The following is a 13,498-nucleotide window of genomic DNA, read 5'->3' as shown; positions in this document are numbered from 1 at the left end:
TTCATAAAGTGCTACATAACAAACAACTGTTCACTTCTATCATCAGTGTTTCTACTACCGGATGCATAGGTACCTTATTGATTTTTTCCATTTCTAATTTTAGTTTTATTTTTGAAGCAATTTTTAGAAGTGTGGCCTTTCTTACCATAATGCCAGTACTCTTTGCTATCATTAAAATTATGTTGCCTATTAGAATTTGCAACTTGCCCTCTTTGACTCCCCCTTCCTTAGGACTGTTCTTTTCTATTTTGCTATGCATCATAGCTTTGACCATGATCACCACCTTGTCCTCTGCCATGACCTCTACCTTTGCTACTAGAGTAAAATAGCTCTTCAAACTTGTTTTTACTTTGAGAAGAAGAGAAATCGGAGCCAATATTCTTCTCCTCAAGTATCAACATAGAAATCAACTCTCCAAAATCATGATTATTATCCCCAGTATTCATAGATGACGTGAAGCTCTTATAGTCATCTCCAAGTCTATCTAAGTATTCACCCACAACATCAAAATCATCAAATATCACATTGATAGAACCAAGATCTTCCACAATACTCTTGATCTTCAAGGCATAGTCATTAATGGACATGTTCTATCTTTTCACTTGATTCTTGAGCTGTAGCTTTTTGGCCTTTGTATTTACTTCAAACAGCCTTGCTAAAACCTTTCATACAATAGTGGGGGTTTTAGTTTCATGCAAATGGTCTGTCATGCCATTTGTGATATTGATAGATAGCCAATACATGACTTTACTTTATGTATGCTCCCAATCTTTCTTAGCCTTTAACTATTCTACAGTAACATTTGGTGCAAGAACTTCATGTACTATTGCCAAGTCTCCTTCAATGTTATTCCAAATACCTTTGCTCTTCAAGAAATTCGTCATCTTGAACTTCCATATAGGATAATTGTTCTTATCAAGCTTCTCATTGAAAATCTAGTTGAAGTTATCAGATATTTTGAAAAAATAAAAAACCTTGCAAAAACCTGCAATTTGTAAGCAAGTTGATACTAGGTACACTATAACTAAACACATAGTCTTTTTTTACTGACTACACAACAATAACTACAATTTGCAATCTAGTAAACACCAAAAACCTTATAGATTCAAAATCTATAACTTGTGCACATGTGAACAGTGGATACATTTGAAACTATAGTATACCCAAAAACTATTATAGGGATGACTTGCAGGTCGAGAATGGAGATGAAATAATCTCAGATGCCAAAAATCATAGTGGCCAAGCCTTGAAGGGCTTATCTATAGTATATGCATCATTCTTCTTTCTCACTAAGTTTTACTATAATAGGAGACTATAGCCTTGCTAGCCTTAGGAGCCTCCTACCGCTATAGTCTAAGGCAAATTGAGTAAGATAGAAGAGTTTCCTACCTATTCCTTGCTTGCTTGCTTCCATGCTCCAATAGCTTCACCTTGGTCTTCAATCAAGCTCTGTGTAGCCATGGGATGGCTTTGATACAATAAAAACAGATAAGAGGGGAGAGAGGTAAAGCACCCAAGAGCGCGCATGCACACACACACACACACACACAGTGATGTACCCGCCTTTGATTACATGACAAGTAACGTTTTAGTAGTCGCCTAGAGTTTATCTTCCAGCCATTGCCATCCATACTCTAACCAGAATGATTGGATTTTGTCTAGCTAGTTAACCATAGGTCTATCGCAAGGGAAGAGTCCTACTGTTACCCATGGAGGACCGACCTGAAGGTTCCTAATTAGCCTTCACCTATCAATAACTAACTCACATCCGGAGGTGTCCTTGAGAGGCTTCTTGTCCAGAAGGAGCAACTTCCATTACCCTTGGTTCATGGGGTACAACACTTTTTTCTAGTAGTAGGCTAAGGATTTATAAAATCCCTTGCAGTGCTCTAGCACAGCTACCGTACCTTTCCCCTAAGATAATTTACAGTTCGGGTTCTGAGACCAAACCCTAAGTAAGTCAACGAATCGACCCTTCCTAATGTTTATTCCTAGTGTTTGTTTTTGGAAAAACCTCTCCGTTAACCGAGACCACCCTGCTATAGGACTGGATTCGTCGGGAATCCATCCACCCGCTTCCCTCTATGGAAGTTCTTAGTTATCTAATTACCTACCACATTACGTGAAACATATAAAAACAACTTTATTAATTAATATCCTTATATGCACAGTTGTTTGTTTACGTAGTTTACTCACGGACATACAATCAGAATAAAACAAGACATTGATTATATTCCATAATGTGTGTTCTCCCGCCTATATAGGAGAAAATTTACAATTTCACATGCTGCCTCATCCGGCATATCTGCGCGTCACATGCTGCCTCATCTAGCGCATTTGCATGTCACCAAGATGAAATCCACCTAAACCTAGCATTCATAGGTGTCCGAAGTAGAACTCAAGCCATACAGGGGACCAAGTAGTTCCTAGGTGTGAAAAAGGATTTACTAGCTAGAGCCCCCCTGGCACCCATCCACCTCCTACTTAATATGATCCCTGTTGGGAGACCTCTCGCCATCGAAGCCGGTCCATGCTTCCACGGCAGTAAAAACATCCCCTCTTGGTATGGGGATTCAACACCTATCCTTGGGGGAGGCATAGGGCTCCTCAATTTTTATATGTTCCAATATTTAATTCAATCATGATCTAATCTAGAAAATTCACAAACAAGATTGATGTCTTCAAGCAGTTGTCACTTCAATCAAGCATGCAACTTTCAAGTTCAAGTGATGCTTAATCTGGTAGCAATCGACACTTGAGTTTCAAAGTAATGAACTCTTTCCCTTGGAATTTAACTAGAGGTATCTAGAATTTGAGTCTCTAGCTTCCCAATTCTTGTAACCAAGTTTCATGACCTTAAGTCAGCATTTCTCAAGAGACTTATCTTATTTCTATTGAACTTGAATAGAACTAAAAACCTGTGGTATCGCGGTTGGTAAAGGGGTGTTATCTGCACCAGTTGCTAGATTTCATGGATGCAGATAGAGAGCAACACGCAAAGTGAAGCAACATGCTTCCTCTCTAATTCTTCTCATTTACTGAAAGAACATAAGTCAAGTATTTACAAGTCCAAAAGGACAATTCACACCAACCATAAAGACTAGAGTATCGACTTATTTAATATACCTGACTAATATAGCTAGACTAGCTATGTTGGTCAAACATATATGAAAGAGCTTGATATTCTAACACTCCCCCTCAAGCTCAAGACAACATATGTACTCCAAGCAGTTGTATAAAACCACAGAACTTATCTTTACCCAAAGACTTGGTAAAGATATCTGCAACCTATTCATTTGTCTTTACATGCATAAGATCCACTCGTCCTGCAAGAACCATCTCTCTGATGAAATGGTAGTGTACCTCTATGTGTTTCATCCTGGCATGATAGACTGGATTTATAGCCAGGAGTACACTACTCAGATTATCACATAGTAACTTCACTGGAGTATCTACCTGTATGTCCAAATCAGCCATAAGCTTGAGCAGCCATGAAATCTCGCATGCTGCCAATGCAGCACCCCTGTACTCTGCCTCAGTACTCGACAAAGCAACCATAGGCTACTTCTTGTTGCTCCAGCTAATCATACCGCTACCAAATCCAAATGCATATCCACTCGTAGATCTACGATCATATGAGCAACCTGCCCAATCTGCATCCGTGTATCCAATCAATGTCAAGGGCTTATCTCTGACATAGAATAGCCCATACTCTACGGTGGACTTAACATATCTCATAATGCATCTAACTACATCCAAGTGCGGCTTTCTAGGCTTCTGCATAAACTGGCTTATGAGCCCTACCGCATAGCTCAAGTCAGGCCTAGTGATGGTCAAGTAAATCAAGCTGCCAACCATCTGCCTGTACATAGTCACATTCTCTACCTCAGCCCCAGTGTTCATGTCTAACTTGACATCCTGATCAAGAGGTGTATCCAACGGTTTGCATTCAGCCATGCCATACTTCTTCAGCATCTCCATGGCATAGTGCTTCTGCATCAGCCATAAACCATTTTCAGCTGGAACTACCTCAATGCCCAAGAAATACTTCAGTTCTCCTAGGTCTTTCATGTCAAATTCAGATTTCAGCATCTTCATTACATGCTGTATGCCCAAGTCATCATCACCAATGATTATCAAATCATCAACGTATATGACCAGCACTACCAAGCCACTGTCAGTGTTCTTTGTAAATAGGCTGTGATCAGCCCTGCCAACAGCAAAACCCAATCTCTACAAGTAGTTACTGATCCTAGCATGCCAAGCTCTCGGAGCCTGCTTCAGCCCCCCATACAGTGCCTTTTTCAGCCTGCATACATAATGCTGAAAATCAGGGTGAACATACCCTCTGGCTGAACCATATAAACATCCTTTGCTAGGTCACCGTTAAGAAATGTGTTCTTAACGTCCATCTGCTGCAATTTCCAGCCTTTAGCAGCAGCCAAGGCAATCACAATGCGAATGGTTGCCATCTTGGCAACAGGGCTGAATGTTTCCTCATAATCAAGTCCATACTGTTGGGCATACCCCTTTGTGACCAGCCTGGCTTTCTATCTCTCCACACTGCCATCTGACTTGCATTTGATTTTGTAGACCCATTTGCAGCCAATGGTCTTTTTCCCTTCAGGCAGTGGCACTAGATCCCATGTCTTATTTTCAGCCAAGGCATTCATTTCTTCGTCCATGGCTACACACCAGTTCTCATCTTTCACTGCTTCAGCATATGTACCTGGTTCTTTGATCTCCATCACTTTTGTCATGTAAGCATAATGCTTTGCAGAGTAGCCACTGTATGTCAACCTGTCAACAGGGTATCTGACCCTCTACGAGCATCTAGGCTATGGTGCACTCCTCGATTCCCCTCTCTCATGAGGTGGAATGTACTTGCTCTGCCTTGTGCTAGGCGTATAGACAGTCGAAATACCAAGTTTGCTATCTAAAGTATCAACAGACTCATAGCCAGAAGTCATTTTGCCAAGTGTCATCATACCAGATGCATCCTCAATAGCTTTCTCTTTTCCTTTGTTGTCCAAGACATCATGTCTCCCCCTCACTGACATACTGGTGTCAGTGGACGGTGAGCTCCTCAATCTCCTTGTCCATGGGGATATTGTTTGACTACTAGGTCCTGTCATAGCAGTGCTCTGCTGTAAATCAACTGTAGAGACATGAGTGGAAGGCATATCCGATGGCACTGCAACTAGTGATACATACCAAGAGCCTATCTCATCAAAGATAACATCCCTGCTCACCAAAGTCTCCCTGGTAGAGGGATCATATCATTTGTATGCCTTCTTCTCCTGCGAATATCCAATGAAAACACACTTATGTGCTTTGGGATCCAGCTTCTTCCTTTTCTCATCTAGAATATGCACATAAGCAAGACAGCCAAAGACTTTCGTGTGACTTACATCCGGCTTATAGCCATACAGCCTCTCAAACGGCGTCATCTCATGAATACCTGCAGTGGGAGTCCTGTTCAGAATGTATACGGCTGTCATAACAGCCTCTGCCCAATAACAAAGCGGCCTATGCTTTTCGTTCATCATGGCCCTAGCAGCTTCCATCAGAACCCTATTCTTTCTTTCATCTTTTCTATTCTGCTGCGGAGTGTAGCTGCAGGTTAGCTGCCTACGAATGCCATTTTCACCCAAGAAATCATCAAATTCATTTGATACATACTCCTCACCACTGTCAGATCTCAAGCAAGAGATGTAGCATTGAAACTCCTTCTCAGCCTGTGCTTTAAATTGCTGAAAAATAGCAAAGACCTCATCTTTTGTTTTCAATATGTAAAGCTAGGTATAGCGACTGTAGTCGTCAATGAAAGATACATAATATCTGGAACCTCCCATAGATGCATTATGAGTTGGCCCCCAAACATCAGAGTGCACTAACTGCAATGGATGTGTACTCTGCCTTACATGCCTGACAAACGGCAATCTAGACTGCTTACCGAACTGGCAAGCATCGCATACATGACCAATATCTGAATATTGGAACTTGGGTAAACCTGTAACCAGCTGTTTCTTCTACATAATTTGCAGCCTTTGCAAATTGGCATGCCCCACTCTCTTGCGCCATATTTCCAAATCAATCCCTAACAGTGCCAGAACCATGGGCAAACATAGCTGAATTCAACTCTGGCAAAGAAGCATCAAGAGTAAACATTCGGCCATTCCTGTGACCACGAGCTATCAACTTGCATCCATTGCCAAACTCTTCAATAAAGCAGCCATATTTATTGAATCTAACATGCAAGTTCTGCTCCGTGACAGACAATAGGTTCTTCGTAATCGATGGGACATGCAATACATCATGCAAATTTTTCTTTCTGCCATCATGAACCACAAGAGGCACTTTGCCTTTATGCTCAATGCTATGCTGCGTGTCATCACCTGTGTATACATAGCCATGCTTTTCAGCCACCATATCAGTGAACCAGTCAGCGTGAGGGGTCATGTGATTCGACGCCCCTGAGTCAATGTACCACACTGCATCATCAAATGATTTTTCAGCAGCCTTATCTTTGACATATTGCATGGCAAACAGTCTATCACCAGAGTCATCTGCCTGACTGGACGTAGCATAGTGTCCATGATGTTTGCCCTTCTGGTTTCCCTGCTTCTTCCAGCAGTCCTTTGCAATATGCCCATACTTTCCGCAGTAATGACAATCCTTATCCTTGTTCGGATTGTCAGACGAACGTTGCTGCTGCCATGAGCCTCTACCACGGGAGTTAGATCTCCCCCTGCCTCGAAAATTTCCACCACCTCTTGCATTTGATGACGACTGATTGCTATTACCATAGGATGCATTCTACTGGCCTCCTCTGCCAAATCCATAGCCCCTACCACGGCTGCCACGGCCATGCTGATTCGAGTAAAAAACTGCAACCTTATTCTTTGAACTGCTTGACCCTGTAGCTAAGCCAAGCTTCACCTCTTCATGAATCAATAATGCAACCATCTCATTAAAGTTAGGCATTTCAGCCCGCATAGACACTGAAATGTCAAAAGACTTGTATTCAGGAACCAAGAAGTCACTGCAACCATATCTTCATCTTCAACCTGTGAACCAATAGATGCCAGTTGATTTGCTATGGTCTTAACCTCTGTGACATAATCCTTTATGGATCTGCTCTTTCCCTCCATGTTATTGAATTTCTGCTTCAATTGTATCTTCCTGGCACTTGTGGTTGTGCCATAATATTTGACCAATATGTTCCATGCATCTGTTGGGGACTTACAGTTCATGATCTGCATCAGCATAGCATCCGAGATGCATAATGACAGCCAATGTAAAACCCTGCGAGCTCTTTCCATCCAAGCTTGATGCGCTCGTCTTTGATCAACTATAGGATTCCTTTCTGGAACTTCAGGTTCAGCCTCAACACCTATCACTAAGTCCCAGTATCCTTTGCCTATCAGAAAGTTCTCCATGCAGAACTTCCATATTGCATAATTGTTGCTATCAAGTTTTTCTCCCACAATCTGGGTTATGTTATCAGTTCTATCAGCATTTGCCATGTTGTAGACCTTGCCTGACTACCTGCAAACCAAGTTCTTAACAGTTCAACTTCAGCCCTCAACTATTTGTGACAATTTTTTGCAATTAATTGCAGTAAAAAACTAGGGTATTTCAGCCCATTGACAACCCAAAACAGCCCACAAACAAGTGGCCTAACTTGTAGGTAAAACAGTCAGTACAAATGCTATGTACTTACTTCAGTTTGAACTCCTGCAACCTCACTGCCAGGGTACATACATGCAATCTAAAAACTGTATTTCTGTGAGTGACCAATAGTGGTTTCAAGCCAAAAATTGAGTGGTATACATGTCATACATGTCCCAAAATTTCATAGATAGCTGCTAGTACATGTGTCAAGCCATACATAGGCATAAAAGCACAAAATAGTATATAACCAGCAGATATGAATGTCGTAAATACATTCCCAGATTTCAAACAGCCAATGCACTGGCAACAGGGATTGATTTCAGTCCCAAAAAACCATAAAACATTTGCATCACTTCCGTTTCTAATGCTGAAGCATTTAACAGTCACAAACCAAGTCTTCAAGTACCTGTGTGGCTAACCAAATCAACTAGTTCTTCCAAGAACAGGAGTAACCAATTAATGCTTTATGTCTGCATTTTTTTTTTTACAGTTTTCAGCCTATCACAAGCTCTCAAATCAGGCCATTCCAAGCTCCAAATTTATGTCAAAATACCCAAGAAAAATGACATGTCTTCTACCAAGCAACATGTGCTACATTCAAGCTCAATGTACATGCCAAAGAGCATCCAAAATGCAGACACCACGTGTATAATGTCCCTGTAACTCCAATAACAGTTCAGCCCTGTGTATTCAGATCTGTACAACTCTATTACAGCTCACACATGAGCTCCCACAAGGGCAATAGCAAAGTATACCCTTCAAGAACCTTCCTTGGTATGCATCCATGCTCTATGCCACTTGACAAGTGCTTTTCACCTTAAATCTCTGCCAATGAGAGCAGCCTGTTCACAGGCGTAGTCCACGTAGACAGTTTAGAGTATATTCAAATCAGATTTGATGGTAATGATGATGAATGCCCACTTGTTGATGCTCAATGGAGCCTTGGTGAGCCTCCAAACAAGCCACACACATTGCTTATACCACAAAATGAGCAGTCCATATGATAGATCCCAGCCATGGAGTTTAGCCTGCAAAACAGGCGCAATCACGCTGCCAGGACTGACGTCTGCTGCTGCATGATTTGATGGTTACGTTAATGATGAAGCACTCACTAGTGCTCAACTAATCCTTGGGAGACTCCTCAGCAAGCCACAACTCCTCCTTCAAGCAATGAGAATCTAATGCTCAACAATGCATACCTTTGTGTGACCATTGATGGAAATGACAGTCAGTCCTCTTCTTTTTCCAGCCCTTCAGGTCAGTCTTCAAGTCTTTTTCTTCAGTGCATTCCACCAGTGAGCCCATTCATGGCTCTGATACCATGTTAACTTTCATGGATGCAGATAGAGAGCAACACACAGAGTGAAGCAACATGCTTCCTCTCTAATTCTTCTCATTTACTGAAAGAACATAAGTCAAGTATTTACAAGTCCAGAAGGACCATTCATGCCAACCATAAAGACTAGAGTACCGACTTATTTAATATACCTGACTAATATAGCTGGATTAGCTGTGTCCGGTCAAACACATATGAAAGAGCTTGATATTCTAACACCAGTGACTATGTTTGTGACTCCCGTGCTTGCAACTCCAACTGTTGCTTCTATGTTAGTAGGGTTATTTGCGATCTCTGCTTCTGAATTCTTTTTCTTTGGGGCCATGATAGAATAGAGATGAGAGTAGAGGTATGATAGAATATGATAGAGTTCTTTAGTGTCTTCTCTTCTCGGATCAAAGTAGAAGAGGATGAGAGACCTTCAGCATATCTCGGATAGAGTCTCCTCCTTCTTGATCAGTCCTCGTCAAGATTGCTCTTGTTGCTCCTCCTTCTCGATCAGCATCTCGCCCTCGTCAAGATTGCTCTTGTTGCTCCTCCTTCTCAATCAATGTCTTGCCCTCGTCAAGATTGCTCGTATTGCTCTTTGTGGTCATCCCCAAGCCCTCAATTCATAGTTTTTGCAAGGGGGGTAAAGAGAGGGCGCCTGTTTTTTGGCGTTTTTTATGACATCATCGATGACAAAATTTCTTTTTTTTTCTATCCTGCAACTTGTTTGGATCATAACTTTGTCGTATGAACTCTGAATATCGGCATTCGGTACTTAAAACGATCGGAACACATCTGATTGACAAGGATGCGCGGATAGAATTACGAAAATCCATCAAAATTAGGAAAAAATGATGATTTTTATAAATCACGTTATTTTTATCCATCTTTTGTCTTGGACGACTTATTCCCTTTAAAATAAGTCACAATATATATTTGAATCCATCTAAAGTGGAACATGATACTAGAGATTTCAAACTATTCTAGTCAACCAATCATGCTTCCTATAAATCCTATCAAGATTTCAAACTAACATGATACTAGAGATTTCAAACTATTCTAGTCAACCAATCCTGCTTCCTATAAATGCTATCGAGATTCTGTAGTTTGTACAACACCACGTATATGCACCTTAAAATAAACTAAGTAATGGGGACATTACATTCTTCCCTCCTTAGAGAAATCGAGATGTCCTCATCTTGAGAGAAACTAGGGGTATTCTTTCATAAGGATTACCTCATCGACCCAAGTGGCATCCTCTTCAGGATAATCCTTCCACTGGATGAGATATTCTCTAAGGATCCTATTCCTAAGGATTCTTTCTTTTACATCCAAGATTCTATCAGGTTGAAGTTCAAGTAAACCTTGGCTTGGTTATACGACTCGCTGATCATCAAGAATATGATCAAGATTAGGAACATAGGGCTTCAAGAGACTTACATGGAATACATCATGAACTTTTAGGGTTTCAGGAAGTTGCAGCTTATGAGCATTTGGTCCAAGAGTCTTTATGATTTTGTAAGGTCCATAGTAACTTGGGCTTAGCTTCTTGAATTTTCCCAAGGATAAGGAACTCCTCTTTGGGCATACATGGATAAAAACCTTGTCTCCTTCTTGAAAGATTCGCTCTTTTCTCCCTAGGTCACCATAGGCTTTCTGCCGATCCTTGGCAGCTTGTATGTCTTGCTTGATGGTTTTGACTTCTTCGTCCATTTCTTCAAGCATCTTTTTAGAAGCTTCAACCTTTAAGGTAGGGTCAGAGAAGTTTAGCGGGGTTAGGCATTCTTGCCCATATAGAGCTTGAAATGGGGTCATTTGGATGCTCTGATGATAGGATGCATTGTAAGAAATTTCCACCAAAGGTAGATATTGTATCCACCATCTAGGTTCTTTGCAACAATATGCCCTAAGTATGTCTTCAATGACTTGATTTACACGCTCTGTCTGTCCATCAGTTTGAGGGTGATAAGCTGTACTAAAACAAAGCTATGTAACGAGAGCTTCAAATAATCCCTTCCAAAAATGTGAAGTGAATAGAGAATCACGATCGCTGATAATTCTCTTTGGTAGTCCATGAAGTCTAAAGATTTCTTTGACAAATAACCTGGCAATATCTGAGGCTTTATAGCTGGTTGTGACCGGAATAAGGTGGGTAACTTTAGTCAACATGTCCACAATTACCATGATTGAGTTGTATCCACCTTGAATTGAGGGTAATCCAACTACAAAATCCATACTAATGAATTCCCATTTCATCTTAGGAATATCAAGTGGTTGTAGCTTTCCTGGTAGCTTAACTCCTTTGGCTTTTATTTGTTGGCAACTCAAGCATTCAATTATGTATTTAAGTATGTTACTTTTGAGATTTTCCCAATGATAGATTTTTCTAACTGCATTGAGAGTTTTGGCATAGCCAAGATGTCCTGAAGATGGGGAATCATGAGCTTCCCATAGTATCTTCTTCTTAAGATCTTGACTTGAAGGAATACATAATCTTGTCTTGAAATAGGCAAGCCCTTTGTTAACGGACAAGTTAAGATACTTTGCCTTAAGCTTAGAGTCTTGTTCTTTACTTTGAATTTCCTTCAGTATTTGTTGATATTTGGGATCATTATTCGCCTTCTCCTTGGCTAGCTCGATGATAGGATTGCTAGGCATTGATATCATTGTAGTTAGTGTTTGAGCTTTAAGAGGTTCTTTTGAGATAAGTGCATTGAGAAACGATTTGCGGCTTAAAGCATCTGCAATTATATTCTCTTTGCCTTGTCTATAGTTGATCTCAAAATCATACTCTTGCAAGACTTCCATACACCGACGTTGCTTCATATTTAGATCTGGTTGAGTGAAGATCCATTTAAGACTTTTATGGTCAGTTACCAGTAAGAATTTCTTCCCGAGTAGATAATGTATCCATAACTTAAGAGCATGGATAATTGCAAGTAATTCCAAGTCATGAGTAGCATAATTTCTCTCGTGAGTCTTCAATTTTCTGGGGGAATATGCTACTGGATGTCCTTCTTGCATGAGTACGCATCCCAAAGCAAGAAAGCTTGCATCGGTCACCACTTCAAATTCTTTGCTAAGATCACGTAGTTTGAGGATCGGGGCTGTGACTAAAGTTAGCTTGAGCCTGTCAAAGCTAGATTGTTCAACTTGGGTCCATTTAATGGCAACCTTCTTCTTGAGTAGGTCGGTGAGGGGTGTAGCAATTAACGCATAATTCTTGATAAAGACCCGATACCATCCTGTTAAACCCAAAAAGCTACGAACTTCACTTACATTGGTTGGAGGCAGCCAGTCTTGTACATCCTTGACCTTGGCCGAATCTACTGAAATTTCCTAAGCCCTAAATACTTGATTTGATTCTTGAAGAACACACACTTCTTCTTCTTAGCATACAACTTGTGAGTCCGCATTGTCTCAAGAACTGTCCGCAGTTGTGACTCGTGACGTTAAGATGTCATCAAAGAATACAAGGACGAAATCATCAAGATAAGGTCTAAATATATCTTGCATTAATCTGTTGAAGGTAGCGAGGGCGTTGGTTAATCCAAATGACATTACGATAAACTCGCAATGACCGTACCTTGTGCTAAAAGCAATTTTTGGAATATCTTCTTGCTTGATTCTGATTTGGTAATACCTTGATCTGAGATCAATCTTGGAGAAAATCTTCGCTCCTTGTAATCAATCAAGTAGTTCGTCGATCCTTGGAATTGGATACTTATTTTTTATTGTTACTTGATTTAGCCCTCGATAATCAATGCAAAGACGGAGAGTCCCAAATCTTCGCTCCTTGTAATCGATCAAGTAGTTCGTCGATCCTTGGAATCATATACTTATTTTTGTTTGTTACTATATTTAGCCTTCGATAATCAATGCAAAGACGGAGAGTCCCATCCTTCTTTTTCTGAAATAACACCGGAGCTCCCTAGGGTGAGTTACTGGGTCTAATGTATCCCTGATCTAAGAGCTGTTTGAGTTGTTCCTTTAGTTCTATGGCTTCTAGAATGGACATTCGATATGGTCATTTTGCAACTGGTGCAGCTTCTGGTGCTAGCTTGATTTTATGGTTGACTTCTCTCTGTGGTGGAAGTTTAGTTAATTCTTTAGGGAATATTTCAACATATTCCTTAAGCCACGACGGTTCATCTTCGGCTCCTTTATCTTGTTCAGTCTTATTTAATTTGATTGGGTATACAAGTGAGCCTTTTCTTAAACCCTTAGCGATTCGAGAAGCTTTCGCTAATTGAATCTTTGGTTTTCCTGCTTCTCCTTGTGTAGTCACTTGTTGTCCTATAAGATTCAAGAATGTGACTTGGCCCTTTTCACAATGAATATGAGCATCATTGGGAATTAACCAGTCCATTCCTAATAGGCACTCATAGGTTCCTAGGTTCATCACTCTGAATTTCATGTTGGTATGATTGCCACCCAGATTAAACTCCACCTTACTTGTTTGTTACATTGAGGAAACTTCTTTTTCATTAGCTAACT

This window comes from Lygodium microphyllum, chromosome 12 (assembly GCF_053477565.2).
Source record: "Lygodium microphyllum isolate KBCC chromosome 12, Lygodium_microphyllum_v1.1.10, whole genome shotgun sequence".
In the NCBI taxonomy this organism is placed as follows: domain Eukaryota; kingdom Viridiplantae; phylum Streptophyta; class Polypodiopsida; order Schizaeales; family Lygodiaceae; genus Lygodium; species Lygodium microphyllum.
Note: the sequence above shows the minus strand (reverse complement) of the source record.